Here is a 21,285-nt window from a genome sequence, read left to right as displayed (position 1 = left end):
GACAAGACTTTCTTGAGCACAAGGTCACCTTCTCGGAACACACGAGGCTTGACCTTCTTATCAAATTCAACTGGTCATAACGACTCTGAACCCATTCAGCATTGGTCAACTAGGCTTCCATCAAGACTCTCATTGATGGGATCTCCACCTCTACTTGGAGCACAGCCTCCATGCCATAAACGAGAGAGAAAGGGGTTTCCCCTGTCGAAGTGCGAACAGAGGTACGATATCCATGTAAAGCAAACGGCAGCATCTCATGCCAATCTTTATACGTGACAACCATCTTCTGGATAATCTTCTTGATATTCTTATTAGCAGCTTCAACAGCCTCATTCATCTTGGGTCTGTAAGGAGAAGAATTATGATGCGCGATCTTGAACTCGCCACACAGTTCTTTCATCATTTTGTTGTTCAGATTAGATCCATTATCAGTAATGATCTTATCTCGCACACCATAACGACATATGAGTTGATTCTTGATAAACTTCACAACCACCTGCCTAGTCACATTAGCATATGATGCTGCTTCAACCCACTTAGTGAAGTAATCAATTGCTACGAGAATAAATCTGTGTCCATTGGACGCTTTCGGTTATATCATGCCAATCATGTCAATTCCCCACATGGAGAAAGGCCATGGTGATGAAATCACATTCAGAAGTGTCGGGGGAATATGAATCTTATCCGCATAAATCTGACACTTATGGCATTTCTTCACGTACTTGCAGCAGTCAGACTCCATTGTCAGCTAATAGTAGCCTGCTCTCAACATCTTTCTGGCCATGGCGTGTCCATTGGAATGAGTACCAAATGAACCCTCATGGACCTCAGTCATCAATAGGTCTGCTTCGTGTCTATCCACGCATCTGAGCAGCACCATGTCAAAATTTCTCTTGTAGAGTACATCACCATTGAGGTAGAAACGGCCTGCCAATCTCCTCAAAGTCTTCCTATCTTTCACAGATGCCCTAGGCGGGTAAATCTGGCTCTGAAGGAAACACTTGATATCATGATACCACGGCTTATCATCTTGCACTTCCTCTACTGCAAATACATGAGCTGGTCTGTCCAAGCGCATCACAGTGATATTGGGAACTTCATTCCAAAGTCTTACAACAATCATCGAAGCAAGTGTAGCGAGAGCGTCTGCCATCCGATTCTCGTCTCGAGGAATATGATGGAAGTCAACCTCAGTAAAGAACGTTGAAATCCTCCTCGCGTAATCCCTATATGGAATGAGGCCAGGCTGATTCACTTTCCATTCACCCTTAATCTGATTAACAACGAGGGCCGAATCACCATAAACATCAAGATGCTTGATCGTTAGATCAATGCACTCCTCCAATCCCATAATATAGGCCTCATACTCAGCCATATTATTCGTGCATTTGAAAGTTAGCCTTGTTGTGAAAGGGAAATGTGTGCCCTGAGGAGTAATAATCACTGCCCCAATACCATTTCCATATTGATTTACAGCGCCAACAAATTCCATGCTCCAACGGGAACCAGGCTCTGGCCCTTCATCGAGCGTAGGCTCATCACAATCTTTCATTTTCAAATATAGAATCTCCTCATCCGAGAAGTCGTACTGAACTGACTGATAATCCTCAATCGGCTGATGTGCCAAATGGTCAGCCAAGATACTACCTTTAATAGCCTTCTGAGCTCGATACTCAATATCATACTCAGATAACAACATCTGCCAACGGGAAATTCTCCCTATTAAAGCAGGCTTCTCGAAGATATACTTGATTGGATCCATTCTGGATATCAACCAAGTCGTATGATTTAACATATACTGGCGTAAGCGCTTAGCGGCCTAAGCCAAAGCACAGCATGTCTTCTCAAGCATTGAGTATCGAGACTCACAATCAGTAAACTTCTTGCTCAAGTAGTAAATAGCATATTCTTTCTTTCCTGATTCGTCTTGCTGACCAAGGACACAACCCATTGAGTCTTCAAGAACAGTCAGATACATAATCAATGGTCTTCCTTCCACGGGCGTAGACAGGATCGGAGGCTCAGACAGATACTCTTTAATACTATCAAATGCTTTCTGGCAATCCTCGGTCCAATCATGGGACTGATCTTTCTGGAGGAGCTTGAATATTGGCGCACATGTGGCAGTCATGTGGGATATGAATCTGGAAATGTAATTCAAGCGGCCAAGAAAACCTCGGACTTGCTTCTCAGTTCTGGGCGCAGGCATCTCTTGTATTGCTTTGACCTTTGCAGGATCAACCTCAATACCTCTTTCACTGACAATAAAGCCCAATAACTTACCGGAACGGACCCCAAATGTACACTTGTTGGGATTCAGACGAAGCTGATACTTTCTCAAACGCTGAAAAAGCTTCAACAGGTGCCCTACATGCTCAACTTCCGTTCTCGACTTAGCAATCATATCATCAACATATACCTCGATCTCCTTATGCATCATATCATGAAACAACATGGTCATAGCTCGTTGATACGTGGCTCCGGCGTTCTTTAAACCGAAGGGCATCACTCGATAACAGAATGTTCCCCAAGGTGTGATGAATGTTGTCTTCTCCATATCCTCGGGTGCCATTTTAATCTGATTATATCCGAAAAATCCATCCATAAATGAGAAGACATTGAATTTAGTCGTATTATCTACCAACATATCAATATGTGGTAGAGGGAAATCATCTTTCAAACTAGCTTTATTCAAGTCTCTATAGTCCACACACATCCGGACTTTTCCATCTTTCTTAGGCACGGGCACAATATTGGCCACCCACTGAGGATACATAGAAGTCACCAGAAACCCCACATCAATTTGCTTATGAACTTCCTCTTTGATCTTTACTGACATATCAGGATGAGTTCTTCTGAGCTTCTGCTTCACAGGCACACACTCAGGCTTTAAAGGCAAGAAATGTTGCACGATATCAGTATCCAGACCAGGCATGTCTTCATATGACCAGGCAAAGACGTCGACATATTCTCGTAGCAGCTCAATCAACCCCTTCTTAACAGACTCTTCCAGGAGTGCCCCAATCTTCACTTCTCACACACAATCATCAGACCCCAAGTTGACTGTTTCCAGATTCTCAAGATGCGGCTGAATGATTTTTTCTTCATGCTCAAGTAGACGGGTAATCTCGTCAGGAATCTCTTCAACATTATCTTCTTCCGCCTCAAATACAGGGAATTCAAAGTTGGGAGATGGTGTTGGATCATTATGTTCAATGGGTTTGATCAACCTGCATAATGTTTTTGGATATAAAGAGCTTTTAGAATTCAAACAAGGCAAATCATTGTGCAGATGAAAAGATTGATTTTATTCTATTTTTAGGGTTTTATGTGATCACCAATTTCATGCAAAAGCGAAAAGGGAAAACAATTGGAAAAATAAACATTTAACATGAATCTATTGAATGAAAATATCATTGTATTTATGTGCCAACAATGTCATCACTTCTCCTTTTGGCATGGGAGAAGGGTTTTTAAACACAATGAACATTACTTTGACTTATGGATAACTGTTGGAATATCCACAGCGACCCAATTATTGCAGATCCCTTCAGGGATGACGAAGTTGCCGGAATCCTCTTCGTCCTCTTCCAAGATAGCAGCAGCCTCTTCGTCCTGACTGGTGTGGATGTATCCTCCACTCTTGAATAGCCCTCGTGTATTGGAAACCCCAGAAGAATAACCTATGCCAGCCCGGGACTTGTTGTCTTTTAACTCAATCATTTGCCCCAAACCCGCAGTTGCACCATGCTCAATGGCCAACTTTGCATCTTTGTAGGAAGCAAATGAAGAAGTTCCCTTCTTAATAGGCTCAACAATAGATAAAGCTTGGAACGGAGTTCCGACTTCATCCTCAACATCTATATAAGATAAGGAAGATAAATGGTCTCCCCCTACCACCACTAGCTTCTTATTCTTTACAAATTTCAATTTCTGGTGTAGGGTGGATGTCAAGGCGCCTGCCTCGTGAATCCATGGTCTTCCCAAAAGACAACTATACAATGGGCGAATATCCATAACCTGGAAGGTAATCTAGAAATCACTTGGTCCGATTTTGACTGGGAGATCAACCTCGCCAATCACAGTTTTGCGAGACCAATCGAAAGCCTTCACAACTACTCCACTCTGCCTCATGGGAGGCCCTTGATATGACAGCTTCACAAGAGTGGATTTCGGCAATACATTTAATGATGACCCAGTGTCCACCAGAACATTGGACATGGCGTCGTCTTTGCAACCCATAGATATATGTAATGCCAAGTTGTGGTCTCTTCCCTCCTCGGGGAGATCAGAGTCACAAAAACTCAAGTTGTTACAAGCGGTAATGTTTGCAACAATGCTATCAAATTGTTCTATCGTGACATCGTGATCCACGTACGCCACATCCAACACCTTCTGCAGAGCTTCTCGGTGTGGTTCTGAATTCAAAAGCAGGGATAACACAAATATTTTGGATGGCGTTTGTAGAAGCTGGTCTACAACGTTGTACTCGCTCCTTTTGATGAGCTTCAGCATCTCATCACAGTCTTCTTTCGCATTGCCACTCGGGCCAGCAGAAGCAGGAGTTCTTAACGTAAAGGAGGGCTTAACAACAAGTGCCGGATTCAGAGTGCTCACGGTATTCCCAATCGGGCGCTCAACAAAATCAGCATTAACACTTCCTCGAACATCAGCTTGAGGCTTTGACGGTGCTGAAAATACACGACCACTGCGGGTCAACCCACTGACATCGGCAATGTTAACAACAGATGAGGAGGGCAAGGACACCTCTTTCCCATTTTCCACTGCCACAGCATTGTAGCGATAAGGAACCGCTTTCTCAGAGGAGTACGGTACAGGTCCGACTGGTTTGATGACGAGAGCAGGAGAAACCTTCTGCTTACTACCATCATACTTGATGACAACAGGCTCAGGTATCCGGAATACCAGGGAAATCACATTGACTTCGAGCTCATCTTCGTCAACATTTCTATTTTGAAGGATCTCAATGACTCCTTCGTCCAACATCTCTTGCACATCTTTGCGCACCTGGCGACATCCTCTCTGATTGACAGAACATACTCTACATCTGTCGTGATCATGCTCATAATGGCTATAGTCACACATCAATCTATGCATCTCAACCAGCGATTGCCGGATATGACTGACATATTTCACCATGTACTTGCCAGGGCAGCCCTGGACCATACTGACAGACTTCCCATGCTCGGGCAATGGGTTCTTCTTTACATTCGGACCTACGTCCTCGAAAAACAAAATCCCACTTCTCACAAGGTCTTGCATCTTGGTCTTCAAGGGATAACAGTTCTCTACGTCGTGTCCGGGAGCACCAGAATGATACACGCAATGGAGTTCAGGCTTGTACCACCACTGGGGATTGGTAGGTACAACGGGAGGGTCTCGCGGCGTGATCAACTTTCTATCGATCAGCGACTGATAGAGTTCGGCATAAGTCATCGGAATTGGATCAAAGGTGACCCTCTTCCTCTCATAGCTGGTGCTGGCACTGTTGTTATTTCGAGGCTGATAGGCCTGCTGTTGTGGACGCTATTGTTGTTGATGTTGCTGAGTTTGCGGTTGCTGATAATGTTGAGCTTCCCTGAAAACGGGTGCTATATGAGCCAACTGATGCTGATTGCTGACTGGGCGAGCAATCTTCCTCTTCCCAGAGGGTCTTCTTTTGACATGGGACGACACGGCATGTGCCTATCCCTCCTTCTTCTTTGCAAAGCTTCCATATCTCTTTGCCGAAGAGCCTTCGTCTCGGGTTAAGCGTCCTTCACGGACCCCTTCTTCCAGTCTCATCCCCATATTCACCATCTCGGTGAAGTTTGAGGGAGCACTGGCTATCATTCTCTCGTAATAAAGCGAGCTCAAGGTCTTCAAGAAGATCTTGGTCATCTCTTTCTCCTCAAGGGGAGGCACTATCTGAGCTGCCAATTCGTGCCATCTCTGGGCGTATTCTTTGAAGGTCTCTTTCTCTTTCTGGGACATCGCCCTCAACTGGTCCCTATCAGGAGCCATATCCATATTGTATTTGTATTGCTTGACGAAGGCCTCGCCAAGATCGTTGAAAGATCGGATGTTCGAACTCTCCAAACCCATGTACCATCGGAGAGCGGCACCGGACAGACTGTCCTAAAAATAGTGGATGAGCAGTTGGTCGTTGTCAGTTTGCGTTGACATCTTGTGAGCATACATCACAAGATGGATGAGAGGGCATGTGTTTCCCTTATACCTCTCAAAGTCAGGCACTTTGAATTTAATAGGGATCTTCACGTTGGGCACAAGGCACAACTCAGCAACACTTTTACCAAAGAGGTATTTCCCCCTCAAAGTTTTCAGTTCCTTGCGAAGCTCAAGGAATTGGTCCTTCATATCATCCATCTTTTCATAAACATTGGGCCCTCAGATGGCTCAGAGTGGTAGATGGTATCTTCGACCCTTGGTAAACGTGTGCACAACGGGCGGTGGCACTGATAGGACCGGGCTAGATGTCGGCAAAGAAGCAAGAGTAGGGGCGAAACCCTCTGGTACAAAGTTGGGGGGCATTCCCCAGGGGAACCCAGCTGGCATAGATGGTGCAAAATGAGCCGTTGCAGCAGGCACAGTAGAAGTCACGATCTCAGAAATGACCGTCCTCTGGGGAGGAGTTGATGGCGTTGGAGAAGATTGACTCTGAGCGGCCAAGAATGACTCCATCAGGGCAGTCAACCTGGCTACTTCCTTCTTCAGATCGTGATTTTCTTGTTCTAGATGATCCATCAGTCTTGAAGAATTGGCTCTGGTGTAGTACCAGTGAGTCAGCTTGTCTTCAAAATAAATGAAGAACACAGAGTTAGACCAAAGGACAAGAAGCCGGGAACAAAACCTGCTTATGCACATGATGCATGCAATGCTCGTGCATATGATTTGTTTTTTTATTTCAAAGGAACTTTAGAGTTCTATTTGCAAATATTTGGAAGTATTAAACATTTTTCATATATGAAAGTATCTTGTCACTAATGTTTGGAAAATAGTTTTACATCAAAGAAGTACAGCATGGGTAGTTAGACAAAAATACAAGAGAGAAGGAAAATGATCATCCCATGGATCCCTAGAAACAATCATCCAAAGCTCGGGATACAGGAAGGTAAGATGCACGAAGCCTCTTCACCTCTTCCTCATAGGCTGCCTCCATATCTTCCTTCTCCTTGGCGAGTCGATCGTACTTCCTCTTCCAGAACTTGGAAGACTGAGGAAGTAGAGAAGTCCATGCGTAATTAGGATCATCAATAACCTGATGCTCGAGGAACTCGATCAAAGCATCCTTTTCCTTAATCTGCTGAAGCAACTCTTCTCGTTCGCGGATCCAAGCACGTAAACAGTCTTCGTCTCTCAACTCCTCTACTCCTTGGTTAGGGAGGGTTGAAGGCCCAACCATAACCAAAGGTGTAGGTCTTGGATACTCGTAAGGCATGAGATACTCAGACGCTCTCTTCCTAACCCAAGCAGTGTAAGGCTCCAAAGCGACACAGTTCTTAGGACCCAACTCATTCCTTCCTTTCCTATGAACCTTGCGCCAAGCGCGGACCATCCTAGCTTTCAAGCCTTGGGGATCTTTACCCTCTTGAAAGAATATACCCTCTAACAGAATGTTATTGGGTTTATCCTTTAGGGGGAACCCAAGCTGACGTCGTGCCAAAATAGGGTTGTAGTTAATCCCACCACATGTACCGAGAAGAGGTACATTGGAGAATTCATCACAAGAGTCGATAATCTTCACACCATCATACACACGGTTGTACCAAGAGATATCGTCATTAGTGAGAGACATAAGCCTCGTGGACCACCGTAGACATCCCTTATTCTCTTTGAAGGCGACCGTCTGTGGTAAGTGAGAAATAAACCACTCATACGACAAAGGCAAACAACACACTATGGCACCACCACCCTTTGCATTCCTCATATGCAAAGAAAAATAAGTGTCACCCAACAGAGTCGGAACGGGATTAAGAGTAGAGAAAATCCTAATAGTGTTCACATCCACAAACTTATCGATGTTGGGGAACAACACTAACCCATAGATGAGAAGTACAAATATGGCCTCAAAGGCGTCTTCACTCATGGCCTTCTAATACATAATAGCTTGAGCAACGAGGAACTCAGAAGGGAGACCTTGAATTCCACCTTTGGTAGTCATATGAGCACCAACCAGAGATTCATCTATATGCAACATGTCTGCTATCTCTTGAGAAGTAGGAATACTCTCCAAGCCACTGAACAACAACTGGTCTAAAATAGGTATACCCACACGATAGGCATACTCCTCAAGCGTGGGTGAAAGCTGAAAATCCGGAAATGTGAAGCAACGGTACAGAGGATCATAAAACTGCACCAATACACTCATCAATCCTTCATCCACCTGAGTAGTCAGAAGGGGAAGAAGCTTCCCAAAACGAGCCTTGAAACCCAAGGGATCTAGTACATAGGATGTCAAATTCCTTAACTCTTTCAAATCTGGTTGTCTGAAACTGTACTTCTTTGTATTCCTTCTTTGTCTTTCCATGTCTGAAAATTTGCAAATAGACTTCTTAAATTCCTTGAAACTTTTCTTCAATATTCATGATATGGATGCAAATGGGTGCATGAATGCATGAATGCAACAATCACACTCAAGGATCAAGCAAAGCACACCAAACAAAGGTCGTGGGATGGATCATGTTATCCTTAATATCAATCATCCATTTTGGTGGATTATGGTTTACACCTTATCAACATCCAAGTTCCATTGATATTAAGGATACATGAACGGATCAACCACGAATCAAGGGTTTGTTGCAAGTCACGAACATGGAGTCTCGGTTAAGAACCACCCAAAGGGAGTGTACTAGGGTTTAACCTGCCAAACATGTTTTACAAGCGGTTCCCATAGTTATCATCCCATCTTTCGGATATTATCGGATAGACGACTACTCGTATTCCAAAAATATTCTCGAGAGAGACTCTTATGAGTGTAGTATCGCGTAACAGTCGTATCAAATCTTACACTTGAACGACTTTCGCACTACATCCTAAGAATAGGCCAAGATGGGTTTGGTAAACTAAGGTCCTTGGCTTCTAAGGTCTATATTGGAAAGAGTAATGTCTAACCATAACTACTTGTGTGACATTATTGATCCCAACATGACCTCCACCAAGTGAATGGACTTGCAAGTCAACTTGCTAAGGAATAACTCCACACAAGTCAACAAGACTACCATTCTCCTATCCTAAGTGCACTCGAGTCCGGGTATAGAACTCATCTCACAAAGATCACCAAGCATACAAGGAATTAATATTCAAGCAATTCAATTATTACATACAATATAATAATCCCAAATTGCACAAAAATATGTCACAAAAATAACACAATACAATACAATAAATATGAAAAGTAGGCAAAACCCACTAGGCAAATCCGTCCCCAGCAGAGTCGCCATTTTTCTGTAGCGGGGTATTCGTTACCATTAGAGATATTGACTAAATCCAAGGTAAATCATACAAGTCGAGTCGCCACCGCACTTCTATTTATCCAAAGGAATGGTTAGAAAGCGAACAAAAACCTAAAAGTTTTATCAAATCAAAAACTAGTAAAAGAGAGTCAGAGATCTGGGTAAGGGGGTTGGTTATGCAATGGGAAGGTGTTAGGCACCCAAAACATCCTAGGTACTCCTAGGGAGCCCTTTTCATACTTGTTGTAAGGTTGTTGTTTTTTGTGAAAAAATTTGTTTGTGCAAACATGATTGAAGAGATGAGAAGAGAATATACAAGTTTATTTACATTTGTGTTTGGATGGATAAACCCATTGCCTACGTACCATCTTAAAAAAGATTAGGATCAAAACCTCGTAGTTCGGGGTAAAAATTTCAAAATGAGTTGGTGAATTGATTGGTCCAAAAGCCTTAAGGTCTTTTGTTATCCAAGGGAGAAAACTCAACCTAAAACCACAAATCCACCATGTGAGGATAGCTTCAACATGCTAGTGAGGGGTTAACCCTATAATAAGCATGAAAGACTCATTGTCCATCACTAAGGATATAGGTGAGTATTACATCTGTCACAAGGATAACTCAAACCTAATAGCTAAAGGTTATGGAAAATTTGATTAAGAAAGTGGCCATTGAAACCACAAAAAGACATTTGAATGGGTTATATTTACCAATGAAAAGTATATACAAAATTTGGTCAAAGTTGACTTAGAAGTTTAATTCAAAATAAGTGTTATGAAAAGCAAGTTTGAAAATCAAAAGCATAAGGCTTAGGTTTCTAATGTTTGAAAACAATTGTTAAATGTTTGCACAAAAAAGTTTTGTCTTGGGTTAGAATGGAGGGAAGAAGAAGAATGGCTAAGATCCTAAGCAATGCAAAAGGTGAGGGATAAGAAACAAAACCACAAAAGGAGTTCCTCTCTTGAGATCATATGGATAATCCAAGTAGCTCCCATCCTTTGGAATAAGCAATCACATAAGCATAAACTCAAGCAATCAACAATCAAATGAACTCTTGGAAGGTTCCTCAATGTATCTTGAATCTCTCTCTCTTAGAAGCACATGGCAATGGTTCCCCAATTTGGATCAAGTTGGAATCCCTAGCACAAAGAAACACACACATCAAAAGGTTCTATTTACAAATCAAAGAATGGACAAGAGGGAGTTTAGAACATGGTCCTTTCAATGTTCATCTTCAAGCTTTAAGCATTCTAAAGGCATGAGGCCTAGTTGCTCTTTGACATTTATAGCACTCTAAAGGCATGAGGCCTAGTTGCTCTTTGACTCCATTTTGCATAGGGAAGGTCCTAAAGTCTAAGTCCTTTTGTCCATTTTTTGCATTTGGTTCACAACAATCAAATAAAACACAAACACAATAGTATATACACAATTATGTGCTCAAGTGAGCAAAAGGCAAATTGCATTAACCTAAACATGTGCTCAAGTGAGCAAAGGAAAAAACAAATGGATAATATGTGCAAGAATAGTAAATTGCATAAAAAGTAAAGAGCAAAAGTAAATGTTAATGGTTAATAGTTAGTGTTAGTAGTTAGTGTGCCATAAGGCAAATTTAGCGCTATGTTAAGCAATCGTAATTGGACTTATGTAGAAGTCGCAACTATCTGAGGCCGGTCAATAATAATGTAGGCAACAACACAAGTTAGAAGTCTTGATTAGTGAACCAAGTTCCCACAACTTGCCATGCCAAAAAGAAGAAGAGAATTGATCTTGTATTGATTTAAGTCTTTTGCATGATTTAGGAAACAACCTATCCTTAATGCAAAGCCATTCACTTGATCAATTGATCAAGATGAACTAGATTTGAATCAAGGAAGATTAAGTTTCCCTAATCAATGTTAACTTATCAACCTTCAACTCATTGATCAAAAAAAGAAAAAAGAAAAAGAAGAAGAAAGAGATGAATAATGGAAAAGGAAATGGAAAGAATAAAGTGCATAAGGTGAAATAAAATGTACCAATCCATGTGTGTTGACCAAATGACATTGAAAGTCAAAGTCAAACAATGAGAAACCAGAAATGGGATGGAGATTGGAGGTCAAGCAATAAGCAAAATATTTTTGGCATTTTCAATATTAAAAATAAACTTGAATTACAAATAAAAGAAATGTCAAACTTCAAAATCACTTCAAATCAACCTTGAAAGGTCCAAGTGATTTATCCCCAAGTTCAACAAGGTCAAACAAAGTTTGACAAAAAATTTCAACAATTTTAAAAGTCATAAACTATTTTTAATCAATTAAAAATGAATAAAAATAACCTAATTGAACTAAAATCTCAAATAAATCTCAAATCAATTAAAAAATTGATGAGAATATTTTTCATAGATCCATCATCATTCAAATAGGTTAGAAAATATTTTTGTATTTTTTGAATATCAAAAACAATTTAAAATGAATTAAAAATAACCAGAAAAGAGAAAATTCACAAAAAATATCAAATGACAAAATAAAAAATATTAAAAATCAAAATTAGAAACTAGAAATTATTTGGAGAAGAATGCAATTGGTCCCATGTTTTTTGGATTAAAAATGAAGAAGATGTGAATTTTTGAAAATAAAAGAAATAAAAGAAATTAAATTAGAAAATAGGAAAATCAAAAAAACCAGGAGCGTCTGATCAAGCCTCATTAATTGACGTGGCTGATCGAACGCTCTAGATGCGCGCTTCCATGGTATGTCCAAGTCAATGCGTCACACAAACATTAAAACAAAGTCATAACATTGGACAGTGGAGATTAAATCTGGAGATCAGATCCAAGGGCTCATGATGCATCTGGCAAAGGGACGGTGACCGGAGCCACCGTCTTCTCCGGTGAGCATGAAGATTCCGGCCAAAATTGTAGGTTTCAAAAGCTTAACCAAAATACACGATCCATACATCATTGGAAAGCTGGGGTGATGTACATCACCCCTGTACCATTGGTTTCTCCTCTTGATCCTCATAGAGAGAGAAAATCATGGTGTTCATACTGAACTTCATGGATTTCAACAATTGAGCACTCAAAACAATTGCCTCTATGAAGAGGACTTCAGCCAACACAATATCCAAGCAAATAGGTCAAGAAATAGTGAGTTTCGAAGAAAAAACCAGTTGGAGAGAACCTTTGAATTGTGGTGATCTGAGCTTGCTTCCTTGCTTCCTTTGGCCAAACAGAAGTACAATGGACTATAGGATGAAGGTCTAGGAACTTTAGATCTAGAAATTCAACCAGATTTAGTTGAATTTCAGATCTGAGAAATTTGAGTGAAAATGAAATAGTTCCTTTGGTGAGAGGTTTGGTTTTTAGTTCAGCAGCATTTCAGGTTGATTCATGGATCATTTCAAGTGAAGCAAGCAAGTGTATTTATAGTGGAAGCTGATGCAAGGAGGTGGAGAATCCGTGTGCATGGCAAGAGGATATTCATTGCATGGGCTTGCATGATCATGTAAAAGGCCCAAATCCAATGCCAAATGCAATCTGAAGTATAATTGAGCTGAAATGGACGTGTAGTTGGCAATGCATAGGCTTGTGTAATGAGTTCCAACATGTTATGCACAATTATGCCTAAAACTTCTCCTCTTCGAAAATGCCATTTGCCAAATCCAAACATGAGCATGTGAGTAATGGTTGGAAAGGTCTTGATGTAAGGAATAAATGTTATGTTGGGCAAAAAGCCTTTTGAAATGTGGAAATTAGTGAATTTTGAGTTTAAAGTGTAAGGTGCAAAACATGTAAAGGCAAGGTTTCCAAATTTGGACAATGCTCAAGCCCCTCTGTTTTGATGATGCAAGCCCCAAATGGAAAAACCTCCAACATCAAAGTTGTAGATCTTTTCAAGACAATCAAAATGGACTTATATTTTGCATCATTTGGATTTTTGATGAAAACGTTATGGGCACTTGAAGTTGGACTTTTTTGCCTTTCAATGCATTTGGTCCAAAGTGACCTATAATGTTTTTCATTATCACATGTATGTCCTTTGAGATTTTGAAATTTTGTTCAACATAACATTTGAAGTAGACATCGTAAGCTTTTCAATTCATTTGATCCCACCTCAAAATCATAAAAAATGAATGAGTTATGTTCTTGGGAAGTTGACCCAAAATTAGGGTTTCAGTCAAAATGACCTATAATGTCTTAGAATGGGAGATGACCTTCCAAGCTTCAAATCAATTTGTGATGAACATGAAAGTTGTTTCTATTGTCCTTAAGAACATTTTTGCTTTTGGGATCATATCCATTTGACCAACACATAAAAAGTTAGGTCTCAGTGCATTTCAAAATAGTTAGATGAATTGACTGATCAACTTCTCAAGTCCAAGACTCATATCTTGATAAATTGATGATTGAGGACACTCAAATAAGTTCAAATATGCACGAAATGATGAATGAGAGAAATTCCCTTGATTGTATTTGATCATGGGCTGAGGTTGCTTCAAGAGCAAGGCATTGTGGATTTTCTGACGAACTAGGGTTTCCTTGGGAAACAAACCCCAAACCCTTTGACTTGCTTTGATCAAAATGATGAATTGATATGATAGGGAGGTATATTTGATGGATGAGAGCTTTGGGAACCATTTCCATGTTTGCTATCATCTTCACTTGGCCATATCCCTGCACAAAGGATCTCCTTGAAGCTCTTGACTTTGTGATTGCTCAAGCTATAAACAAGAAATGTTAGTGACATATTTTTGTGCTTTTGGTTAGTAAACAAAATAAGAAAAGAAATAATATACAATTCAAGCATGCTTGGTGATCTCAAACCACTTACAAGAGGTCCCACCCAAAGGCAAAGGGAAACAAGATGCTTATGATCCTTGAGGCAATGCAAATGGAATGTTATGATACCATGTGGGATCTTAGGGTCAAAATTGGGGTCTTACAAGTAACATAGATTTTTATGCATTTATTTGTACTGTTTTTTTACAAATTATGAGATTTAATTTGTTGCAGATATCTTAAGCCTTTTCAATAGTATGCACCACCCCAACATGCTACCAATATTCACTTTAATCAACGATGTCCAAATTATTACAATGGAGTTTATGAACCTATGAAATTATAGAAAAAATATTTAGATTGAATTTCATCTTCCCTTATAGCTCAGTGGTAGAGCGACAATCTTGTAAACTAATGGTCTGCAATTTCATCCTGCATGAGAGCAAATTATATTTTTATTCAGTTAGGTTTGGAAGTATATATTAAATTTCCAGTGCTTCTAATTTTATAGAGAAATTCAGCATATAGTTTTATTTTAACATTTGCTTCTTTTGGTATTCCTATTTAATGATATACATGTGTTTTTGTTTCAAAGTTGCAGTGGGTTAACGTTCATCCCTTATGAAAAAGTTGTCACAATTTTTATTTTTAGATGTTTTTAGAGAGTCTAATATTGGTGAGTGGCAAGAAGTAATGCATATTACAATGCCTCCATTAAACATCGACAATGATTATTTAGGTTAAATTATATTGTTTTACAAACTTATTCAGTTAGGTTTGGAAGTTCTAGTGTTTCAAATTTTATAGAGAAAATCATCATATCTTTATTTTAACATTTGCTTCTTTCAAAAACACACATAATTTTATTTAAAACAATAGTGATGTGAAATATTTCTAAGAAATGGACAATTGAAAAGGTTTGAGTAAGATAGATTTTTATGCATTTATTTGTATTGTTTTCTTACAAATGATAAGTTTTAATTTGTTGCGGATATCGTGAGACTTGTCAATAGTACGCACCAACCCAACATGCTACTAATATTCAATGATGTCCAAATTATTACGATGGAGTTTATGACACTAAATTATAACAAAAACATGTAATTAAATTTCATCTGTCCTTATAGTTCAGGGGTAGAGTGTCAGTCTTGTTAACTGAAGGTCTGCACTTTTATCCTGCATGAGAAAAAATTATATTACTGTTATAAATTTATTCAGTTAGGTTTGGAAGTTTGTTTAAAAGTCTAAGTGCTTCAATGATAGAGAAAATCAACCTAACTTTATTTTATCATTTGCTTATTTAAAAAATACACCTAACTTTATTTAAAACAATAGTTTTATGAAATATTTCTAACAAAAGGACCATTGAAAAGGTTTTTGAGTAACATAGATTTTTATGAATTTATTTGTACTATTTCTTTAAAAATGATGAATTTTAATTTGTTCCAGATATCTTAAGCTTTTCAATAGTATGCACCTTCTCAACATGCTACCAATATTCACTTTATTCAATGATACCCAAATTATTCCAATGGAGTTTATGGACCCATGCATTTGTAGCAAAACTATTTAAATTGACCTTCATCTGCCCTTATAGCTCAGTGGTAGAGCGTCAGTCTTGTAAACTGAAGGTCTGCAGTTCGATCCTACATGAGGGCAAATAATCATTTTATTACAAATTTATTCAGTTAGATTTGGAAGTATTTATGGAAGTTCTATTGCTTCGAATTTTATAGAGAAAATCAAAATAGTTTCATTTTAACATTTGCTTCTTTTTGTATTCTTATTTAATGATATACATGTGTGTTTTCGAACAATAGTGATGTGAATTATTTCTAACAAATGGACTAATTGAATAGGTTTGAGTAAGATAGATTTTTATGCATTTATTTGTATTTCTTTCTTACAAATGATGAGTTTTAATTTGTTGCAGATATCTTAAGTCTTGCCAATAGTACGCACCAACCGAACATGCTACAAATATTAAATGATGTCCAAATTATTACGGTGGAGTTTATGACACTAAATTATAACAAAAATATATAACTTAAATTTCATTTGCCCTTATAGCTCAGGGGTAGAGTGTCAGTCTTGTAAACTGAAGGTCTACAATTTGATCCTGCATGAGGGAAAATTATATTATTGTTACAAATTTATTCAGTTAGGTTTGGAAGTATGTTTGAAAGTCCTAGTGCTTCAAATTTTATATGATAGAGAATATCAACATAACTTTATTTTAACATTTTCTTCTTTTAAAAATACACCTAATTTTATTTAAAACTTGCGTGTTTTTGAACAATAGTGATGTGAAATATTTCTAACAAATGGACTAATTGAATAGGTTTGAGTAAAATAGATTTTTATACATTTATTTGTATTGTTTTCTTACAAATGATGAGTTTTAATTTGTTGCAGATATCTTAAGTCTTGTCAATAGTACGCACCAACCCAACATGCTACCAATATTCAATGATGTTCAAATTATTATGGTGGAGTTTATGACACTAAATTATAACAATAATATATAACTTAAATTTCATCTGCCCTTATAGCTCAGGGGTAGAGTGTCAGTCCTTTAAACTGAAGGTCTGCAATTTGATCCTGCATGAGGGAAAATTATATTATTGTTACAAATTTATTCAGTTAGGTTTGGAAGTATGTTTGAAAGTCCTAGTGCTTCAAATTTTATATAATAGAGAATATCAACATAACTTTATTTTATCATTTTCTTCTTTCAAAAATACACTAAATTTTATTTAAAGCAATAGTTATATGAAATATTTCTAAAAAAAGGACCATTGAAAATGTTTTTGAGTAATGTAGATTTTTATGAATTTATTTGTCCTAACTTTTTTTTACAAATGATGTGTTTTAATTTGTTGCAGATATCTTAAGACTTTTCAATAGTACGCACCACCCCAACATGCTACCAATATTCACTTTATTCAATGATGTCCAAATTATTACGATGGAGTTTATGAACCTATGAAATTATAGCAAAAATATTTAAACTGAAATTCATTTTCCCTTATAGCTCAGTGGTGGAGCGTCAGTCTTGTAAACTGAAGGTCTGCAGTCAATCCTGCATGAGGGAAAATTATATTATTGTTATAATTTTATTCAGTTAGGTTTGGAATTATATATGGAAGTTCTAGTGTTTCGAATTTTATAGAGAAAATAAATATAGTTTTATTTTAACATTTACTTCTTTCAAAAACACACCTAAGTATATTTAAAACAATAGTGATGTGAAATATTTCTAACAAATGGACCAATTGAAAAGGTGTGAGTAAGATAGATTTTTATGCATTTATGGTATTTTTTTCTTACAAATGATGAGTTTTAATATTGAAGAGTGGTAAGAAGTAATGCATATGACAACGCTTCCATTAAACATCGACAATGGTTATTTAGGTCAAATTATATTGTTGTTACAAATTTATTCAGTTAGGTTTGGGAGTTCTAGTGTTTCAAATTTTATAGAGAAAATCAGCATAGCTTTATTTTAACATTTACTTCTTTCAAAAACACACCTAAGTATGTTTAAAATAATAGTGATGTGAAATATTTCTAACAAATGGACCAACTGAAAAGGTTTGAGTAAGATAGATTTTTATGCATTTATGGTATTGTTTTCTTACAAATGATGAGTTTTAATTTGTTGCAGATATCTTAAGACTTGTCAATAGTACGCACCAACCCAACAGGCTACCAATATTCAATGATGTCCAAATTATTACGGTGGAGTTTATGACACTAAATTATAACAAAAATATGTAAATTAATATCATCTGCCCTTATAACTAAGGGGTAGAGTATCAGTGTTGTAAACTGAAAGTATGTAGTTTGATCCTGCTTGAGGGAAAATTATATTATTATTACAAATTTATTCAGTTAGGTTTGGAAGTATCTTTGAAAGTCCTAGTGCTTCATATTTTATATGATAGAGAAAATAAACATAGTTTTATTTTAACATTTGCTTCTTTAAAAAATCCAGCTAATTTTATTTAAAACAATAGTTATATGAAATATTTCTAAGAAAAGGGCCTTTGAAAATGTTTTTCAGTAACATAGATTTTTATGCATATATTTGTACTATTTTTTTTACAAATGATGAGTTTTAATTTTTTTGCAGATATCTTAAGACTTTTCAATAGTACGCACCACCCCAACATGCTACCAATATTCACTCTATTCAATAATGTCCAAATTATTACAATTGAGTTTATGAACCTATGAAATTATATCAAAAATATTTATATTTAAGTTTCATCTCCCCTTATAGCTCAGTGGTAGAGCGTCAGTCTTGTATACTGAAGGTCCGTGGAAATTTCTAGTGCTTCAAATTTTATAGAGAAAATCAGCATAGTTTTGTGTTAACATTTACTTGTTTTTGTATTCCTATTTAATGATATACATGTGTGTTTTTTTCAAAGTTGCCGTAGGTAACGTTCTACCCTTATGAGAAAGTTTTGTCACTATTTTTATTTTTAGATATTTTTAGAGAGTCTAATATTGAAGAGTGGCAAGAAGTAATGCATATGACAACCCCTCCATTAAAAATCGACAATTATTATTTAGGTCAAATTATATTGTTGTTACAAATTTATTCAGTTAGGTTTGGAAGTTGTAGTGTTTCAAATTTTATAGAGAAAATCAGCTTAGCTTTATTTTAACATTTGCTTCTTTCAAAAACACACCTATTTATATTTAAAACAATAATGACGTGAAATATTTCTAACAAATGGACCAATTAAAAAGGTTTGAGTAAGATACATTTTTATGCATTTATTTGTATTGTTTTCTTACAAATGATGAGTTTTCATTTGTTGCAGATATCTTAAGACTTGTCAATAGTACGCACCAACCCAACATGCTACCAATATTCAATGATGTCCAAATTATTACGGTGGAGTTTATAACACTAAATTATATCAAAAATATGTAATTAAATTTCATCTGCCCTTATAACTCAAAGGTAGAGTGTCAATCTTGTAAATTGAAGGTCTGCAGTTTGATCCTGTATAAGGGAAAATTATATTATTGTTACAAATTTATTCAGTTAGGTTTGGAAGTATGTTTCAAAAGACCTATTGCTTCAAATTTTATATGATAGAGAAAATCAACATAGTTTTATTTTAACATTTTCTTCTTTAAAAAATACACCTAATTTTATTTAAAACATTACTTATATGAAATATTTCTAACCAAAGGACCATTGAATTTTTTTTGGGTAACATAGATTTTTGTGCATTTATATGTACTGCTTTTTTTTTACAAATGATGAGTTTGAATTTGTTGCAGATATCTTAAGACTTTTCAATAGTACGCACCACCCCAACATGCTACCAATATTCACTTTATTCAATGATATCCAAATTATTACAATGGAGTTTATGTACCTCTGAATTTATAGCAAGAATATTTAGATTGAATTTCATTTGGCCTTATAGCTCAGTGGTAGAGCGTCAGTCTTTTAAACTGAAGGTTAGGTTTGGAAGTATATATGGAAGTTCTAGTGCTTCAAATTTTATAGAGAAAATAAACATAGTTTTATTTTAACATTTTCTTCTTTTTGTATTCCTATTTAATGATTTACATGTGTTTTTTTTCAAAGTTGTAGTGGGTAACGTTCTACTCTTATGAGAAAGTTTTGTCACTATTTTTGTTTTTAGATATTTTTAGAGAGTCTAGTATTGAAGACTGACAAGAAGTAATGCATATGACAATGCCTCCATTAAACATCGACAATGGTTATTTAGGTTAAATTATATTGCTGTTAAAAATTTATTCAATTAGGTTTGGAAGTTCTACTGTTTTAAATTCTATAGAGAAATCCACATAGCTTTATTTTAACATTTGCTTCTTTCAAAAACACACCTAATTTTATTTAAAACAATAGTGATGTGAAATATTTCTAACAAATGGACGATAGAAAAGTTTTGTGTAAGATAGATTTTTATACATTTATTTGTATCATTTTCTTAAAATTGATGAGTTTTAATTTGTTGCATATATATTAAGATTTTTCATGAGTACGCACCAACCCAACATGCTACCAATATTCAATGATGTCCAAATTATTACGGTGGAGTTTATGACACTAAATTATAACAAAAATATGTAAATTAAATTTTATCTGCCCTTATAGCTCAGGGATAGAGTGTCAGTCTTGTAAACTGAAGGTCTGCAGTTTAATCATGCATGAGGAAAAACTATATTATTGTTACAAATTTATTCAGTTAGGTTTGGAAGTATATTTTAAAGTCCCAGTGCTTCAAATTTTATATGATAGAGAAAATCAACATAGCTTTAATTTATCATTTGCTTCTTTCAAAAATACACCTATTTTTATTTAAAACAATAGTTATATGAAATAACTCTAACAAAAAGACCATTGAAAAGGTTTTTGAGTAACATAGATTTTTATGCTTTTATTTATACAGTTTTTTTACGAATTATGAGTTTTAATTTGTTGCAGATATCTTAAGACTTTAAAATAGTACGCACCACCCCAACATGATATCAATATTCATTGTATTCAATGATGTCCAAATTATTACAATGGAGTTTATGAACCTATGCAATTATAGCAAAAATATTTAAATTTATGTTTATAGGCTCTTATAGCTCAGTGGTAGAGCGTCAGTCTTGTAAACCGAAGGTCTGCATTTCCATTTTGCGTTGAGGCAAATTGAAATATTGTTACAAATTTATTCAGGTAGGATTTTATTTTTTTTTCAAAGTTGAAGTGGCTAACGTTCTACCCTCATGAGAAAGGTTTGTCACTATTTTTAGTTTTAGATATTTTTAGAGAGTCTAATATTGAAGAGTGGCAAGAAGTAATGCAAATAACAACGCCTCCATTAAAAATCAACAATTATTATTTAGTTCTAACTATATTGTTGTTACAAATTTATTCAGTTAGGTTTGGAAGTTCTAGTGTTTCAAATTTTATAGAGAAAATTAACTTAACTTTATTTTAACATTTGCTTCTTTCAAAAACACACCTATTTATATTTAAAGCAATAGTGATGTGAAATATTTCTAACAAAT

The 21,285-nt window shown here is 36.5% G+C and overlaps 1 non-coding gene across 1 annotated transcript; it reads left to right on the top strand.

Annotated features, from left to right (window-relative positions):
• Positions 1-15,816: 15,816 nt before the first annotated feature.
• Positions 15,817-15,888, top strand: TRNAT-UGU (transfer RNA threonine (anticodon UGU)). Its single transcript has one exon. It is a non-coding gene; the product is annotated as a tRNA-Thr (tRNA).
• The last annotated feature ends 5,397 nt before the right edge of the window (positions 15,889-21,285 follow it).

The sequence above is a fragment of the Lathyrus oleraceus genome, chromosome 6 (assembly GCF_024323335.1).
Source record: "Lathyrus oleraceus cultivar Zhongwan6 chromosome 6, CAAS_Psat_ZW6_1.0, whole genome shotgun sequence".
Taxonomy (NCBI): domain Eukaryota; kingdom Viridiplantae; phylum Streptophyta; class Magnoliopsida; order Fabales; family Fabaceae; genus Lathyrus; species Lathyrus oleraceus.
The sequence above is the reverse complement of the archived record's forward strand: the minus strand, read 5'-3'. Positions and strand labels throughout refer to the sequence as shown.